Here is a 6,406-nt window from a genome sequence, read left to right on the forward strand (position 1 = left end):
TCCCTAGTCACGTGGACCCTAATGCTTTCCCTAGTCACATGGACCCTAATGCTTTCCCCAGTCACATGGACCTTAATGCTTTCCCCAGTCACATGGATCCTAATGCTTTCCCTAGTCACATGGACCCTAATGCTTTCCCTAGTCACATGGACCCTAATGCTTTCCCTAGTCACATGGACCCTAATGCTTTCTCTAGTCACATGGACCCTAATGACCCTAATGCTTTCCCTAGTCACATGGACCCTGATGCTTTCCCTAGTCACATGGACCCTAATGCTTTCCCTAGTCACATGGACCCTAATGCTTTCCCTAGTCACATGGACCCTAATGCTTTCCCTAGTCACATGGACCCTAATGCTTTCCCTAGTCACATGGACCCTAATGCTTTCTCTAGTCACATGGTACCTAATGACCCTAATGCTTTCCCTAGTCACATGGACCCTGATGCTTTCCCTAGTCACATGGACCCTAATGCTTTCCCTAGTCACATGGACCCTAATGCTTTCCCTAGTCACATGGACCCTAATGCTTTCCCTAGTCACATGGACTCTAATGCTTTCCCCAGTCACATGGACCCTAATGCTTTCCCTAGTCACATGGACCCTAATGACCCTAATGCTTTCCCTAGTCACATGGACCCTGATGCTTTCCCTAGTCACATGGACCCTAATGCTTTCCCTAGTCACATGGACCCTAATGCTTTCCCCAGTCACATGGACCCTAACACTTTCTCTAGTCACATGGACCCTAATGCTTTCTCTAGTCACATGGACCCTAATGACCCTAATGCTTTCCCCAGTCACATGGACCCTAATGCTTTCCCTAGTCACATGGACACTAATGACCCTAATGCTTTCTCTAGTCACATGGACCCTAATGCTTTCATTCATCAGTAACAAGGTCCACAATCAGCTTTCTGAATTGACCTTGAGACACCAGAGCCACAAATAAGGTGCAAGAAAACTAAAAGCTGATTTACTTAAAGTCAGTAGAGACCATAGGAATTTCCAGAGTTAACCATCCCTGAGACCAGGTGTAGTAAGTCGTATGTCTGAGTTTTAGTAAAGATGTACAGTGGGACATTTTTGTAAATGTGCTCTTTTTATAAATGAAAACTTAGCGATGTATCAATCTCTGTGACATCACCATCTTCCCGGTTAGAGAATGCAGCGATGACATCACAGAGGGCCAACCAACTTCCCGGTTAGAGAATGCAGCGATGACATCACAGAGGGCCAACCAACTTCCCAGTTAGAGAATGCAGCGATGACATCACAGAGGGCCAACCAACTTCCCGTTTAGAGAATGCAGCATAGAGTACTAAAATTGTCGGCCATAATAAATTCGGTGTGCTATGATAAACTGCATCTATCAGCTATAATGAAGTGGCAGCTGATTTACTATTGATGATGTTGCCATAGTCTATCCCCTATAGGAATGTTGATTGAATAATCTGCTTTCTACTATGTAGAGAGAGGCGGGACCTATTTCTATAAAATAAACCAGTTTTTAGTCTCAGCTACTTTACTAACTCATCAATATGCTTTTTAAAAGACAGCTTTTCATCTATCCAGATGCCCAGACATTTGTAAGCAGGGACACGATCAATATGGACACCATCCAAAGGACATTAAATCATCAGAGTTATTTTGACACTCTCTAGAGAACAACATATAATGAGTTTTACCTGCATTCAATACTAATTTCAGGCCAATAAAGTTTTTCTGTAATACAATGAAGGCAGACTGTAGTTCAGTTAGAGCCTGGTCAACCGTCGGGGGGCAATAGAATACACAACAGCATCACCGGCATACAAGTGCAGGTTACAAGTCGATATTGTTAATTAATGTAAGCAGTAACAAGAACAGGACCCAGAATCGATCCCTGCGGGACACCTTTCGTAATTATCCAGGAAACCTGATTGAACATGAGTGCCACTGAAACATTGTCTATTTATACAGTGACTACAAGCCATGGACTATTGCAGAGAGAACCACTGAAACATTGTCTATTTATACAGTGACTACAAGAACTATTGGAGAGAGAACCACTGAAACATTGTCTATTTATACAGTGACTACAAGAACTATTGGAGAGAGAACCACTGAAACATTGTCTATTTATACAGTGACTACAAGAACTATTGCAGAGAGAACCACTGAAACATTGTCTATTTATACAGTGACTACAAGAACTATTGGAGAGAGAACCACTGAAACATTGTCTATTTATACAGTGACTACAAGCCATGGACTATTGGAGAGATGAACAGAGTCTTTAGGTGTCTATACATGCCGAGAGATCAACTCAAATCACACATTGGGTGGCTGTCTACAGGGTACAATACAAGCCACGGACTTCAACAGGAAGCACAGACGGACGAACCGACAGACGGACATTGGATCGTAAACAATACAAGCTATTGACGTCAACAGGGAGCACGGACAAACGGACGGACAGAAGGACATCGGACTGTTACAATACAAGCCGTTTACTACAACAGGAAGCACGAACGAACAGACGGACGGACAGAGGGACGTTGGATGGGTACAATACAAGCCGTTGACTTCAACAGGAAGCACGGACGAACGAACAGACGGATGGAGAGAGGGACATTGGATGGGTACAATACAAGCCGTTGACTTCAACAGGAAGCACAGATGAACGAACAGATGGACGAACAGAGGGACGGACAGAGGGACGAACAGATGGACGGACAGAGAGAGGGACGGACAGAGGGACGTTGGATGGGTACAATACAAGCCGTTGACTACAGTCGATAGCAACTGGCACTTTGATTAATATAAGTGACTTCTGTGTTCTTATGGCCTTGACAATCCACATACACACGACAGCTGTGACATCACAGTAGACAACACAGTATTGATCTGTTATACGTACGTCCTCGCACACTGAGTGTGTGCTTCCAAAATGGCACCCTATTCCCTATTTAGTACACTACTTTTGACCGGGGCCCATAGGGTTTGAACAGGACCCCTTAGGGTTTGACCAGGACCCATAGGGTTTGAACAGGGCCCATAGGGTTTGAACAGGGCCCACAGGGTTTGAACAGGACCCATAGGGTTCGAACAGGGCCCATAGGGTTTGAACAGGGCCCATAGGGTTTGAACAGGGCCCATAGGGTTTGAACAGGGCCCTTAGGGTTTGAACAGGGCCCATAGGGTTTGAACAGGGCCCATAGGGTTTGAACAGGGCCCACAGGGTTTGAACAGGACCCATAGGGTTTGAACAGGGCCCATAGGGTTTGAACAGGGCCCATAGGGTTTGAACAGGAACCATAGGGTTTGAACAGGCCTCTGGTCAAAAGTAGGTCACTACTCAGGGATTAGGTTGTCATTTGGAACTGACCCACTAACTGTAATGTGATTTCGGTGACTTTGGGGGACAGAAGGGCTCGTTTGCTAACTGTCTCAGTCGATAGCAACAAAGATGTTTATGTCCGAAAAACAACATAAATTCACCCAAATCATGTTCCATTATTAAGGCTTCTAGTGTTCTACCCTCAGCAGTGAAGAAAAGGCCCCTCCATATTCCCTATGGTCCCTGGAGCAGTGACCTCCATATTCCCTATGGTCTCTAGTTAAAAGCATTGACCTCCATATCCCCTATGGTCTCTGGAGCAGTGACCTCCATATTCCCTATGGTCTCTGGTTAAAAGCAGTGACCTCCATTTCCCCTATGGTCTCTGGTTAAAAGCAGTGACCTCCATATTCCCTATGGTCCCTGGAGCAGTGACCTCCATATTCCCTATGGTCTCTGGTTAAAAGCAGTGACCTCCATATTCCCTATGGTCTCTGGAGCAGTGACCTCCATATTCCCTATGGTCTCTGGAGCAGTGACCTCCATATTCCCTATGGTCCCTGGAGCAGTGACCTCCATATTCCCTATGGTCTCTAGTTAAAAGCATTGACCTCCATATCCCCTATGGTCCCTGGAGCAGTGACCTCCATATTCCCTATGGTCTCTAGTTAAAAGCATTGACCTCCATATCCCCTATGGTCTCTGGAGCAGTGACCTCCATATTCCCTCTGGTCCCTGGAGCAGTGACCTCCATATTCCCTATGGTCTCTGGAGCAGTGACCTCCATATTCCCTATGGTCTCTGGAGCAGTGACCTCCATATTCCCTCTGGTCCCTGGAGCAGTGACCTCCATATTCCCTCTGGTCCCTGGAGCAGTGACCTCCATATTCCCTATGGTCTCTGGAGCAGTGACCTCCATATTCCCTATGGTCTCTGGAGCAGTGACCTCCATATTCCCTATGGTCTCTGGAGCAGTGACCTCCATATTCCCTATGGTCTCTAGTTAAAAGCAGTGCCCTCCATATCCCCTATGGTCTCTGGAGCAGTGACCTCCATATTCCCTATGGTCTCTGGAGCAGTGACCTCCATATTCCCTATGGTCTCTGGAGCAGTGACCTCCATATCCCCTATGGTCTCTGGAGCAGTGACCTCCATATTCCCTATGGTCTCTGGAGCCGTGACCTCCATATTCCCTATGGTCCCTGGAGCAGTGACCTCCATATTGAAAAGGGGATCATTTGCAACCAGGTCTCACAGTCTCACTGCGGAATTAGACGTTCATCCCTGTTTCCCAAACGTCACATTTTGAGGTGTTTGGTTACTTCGTTCCTTATCGTTCGACGGTTAAGGTTGACTTGCCAAGTTAAATAAAGGTTCAATTAAAAATAAATACAAATAAAAGGTTAGTCATTAACTGCTAAATCTTAAGGTTTAGGCATTATCTCCTAATTCTTCAGGTTAGGCATTATCTCCCAAATCTTCAGTTTAGACATTAACTGCTAAATCTTAAGGTGTAGTCATTATCTCCTAATTCTTCAGGTTAGGCATTATCTCCTAATTCTTCAGGTTAGGCATTATCTCCCAAATCTTCAGTTTAGACATTAACTGCTAAATCTTAAGGTTTTAGTCATTATCTCCTAATTCTTCAGGTTAGGCATTATCTCCTAATTCTTAATGTTAGGCATTATCTCCCAAATCTTCAGGTTTAGACATTAACTGCTAAATCTTCAGGTTCAGTCATTATCTCCTAATTCTTCAGGTTAGGCATTATCTCCCAAATCTTCAGTTTAGACATTAACTGCTAAATCTTAAGGTTTTAGTCATTATCTCCTAATTCTTCAGGTTAGTCATTGACTCCTAATTCTTTAGGTTTAGTCATTATCTCCCAATTCTTCAGGTTAGGCATTATCTCCCAAATCTTCAGTTTAGACATTAACTGCTAAATCTTAAGGTTTTAGGCATTATCTCCTAATTCTTCAGGTTAGTCATTGACTCCTAATTCTTTAGGTTTAGTCATTATCTCCTAATTCTTCAGGTTAGGCATTATCTCCCAAATCTTCAGTTTAGACATTAACTTCTAATTCTTCAGGTTAGGCATTATCTCCTAATTCTTCAGGTTAGGCATTATCTCCTAATTCTTCAGGTTAGTCATTGACTCCTAATTCTTAAGGTTTTAGTCATTATCTCCTAATTCTTCAGGTTAGGCATTATCTCCCAAATCTTCAGTTTAGACATTAACTCCTAATTCTTCAGGTTAGGCATGATCCCCTAATTCTTCAGGTTAGGCATTATCTCCTAATTCTTCAGGTTAGTCATTGACTCCTAATTCTTAAGGTTTTAGTCATTATCTCCTAATTCTTCAGGTTAGGCATTATCTCCCAAATCTTCAGTTTAGACATTAACTCCTAATTCTTCAGGTTAGGCATTATCTCCTAATTCTTCAGGTTAGGCATTATCTCCTAATTCTTTGGGGTTAGTCATTATCTCCTAATTCTTCAGTTTAGTCATGATCTCCTAATTCTTAAGGTTTAGTCATTATCTCGTAATTCTTAAGGTTTTAGGCATTATCTCCCAAATCTTCAGTTTAGACATTAACTCCTAATTCTTCAGGTTAGGCATTATCTCCCAATTCTTCAGTTTAGTCATTATCTCCTAATTCTTTGGGGTCAGTCATTATCTCCTAATTCTTCAGTTTAGGCATTATCTCCTAAGCCTAGTGACCAGTTTCCACATCTTCTCCTCAGACATGGGTGAACGTCGAATACCATTTTGTATCACCCGAATGTTAATGGTTCTGCTCTCCTCTGTTAAAACCACATGGAATAAGCTACTGTGCAGTGTGTGTGTTTGTGCACTGTGTGTGTGTGCGGTGTTTGTGCGTATGTGAGAGAGAGAGAGAGGTTGAGAGATTGAGCGTGAGAGATTTAGGGTGAGAGAGGGAGAGAGAGAGAGAGAGAGAGAGGTTGAGAGATTGAGGGTGAGAGAGAGAGGGAGAGAGGGTGAGTAAGTGTTTTCAGAATGTGAGTTTCGCCTTCTCCCAGCTGCTAGATGAAATGTGTGTGTGTGTGTGTGTGTCAGCGTGCGT

Source organism: Oncorhynchus clarkii, chromosome 10 (assembly GCF_045791955.1).
Source record: "Oncorhynchus clarkii lewisi isolate Uvic-CL-2024 chromosome 10, UVic_Ocla_1.0, whole genome shotgun sequence".
Lineage (NCBI taxonomy): Eukaryota > Metazoa > Chordata > Actinopteri > Salmoniformes > Salmonidae > Oncorhynchus > Oncorhynchus clarkii.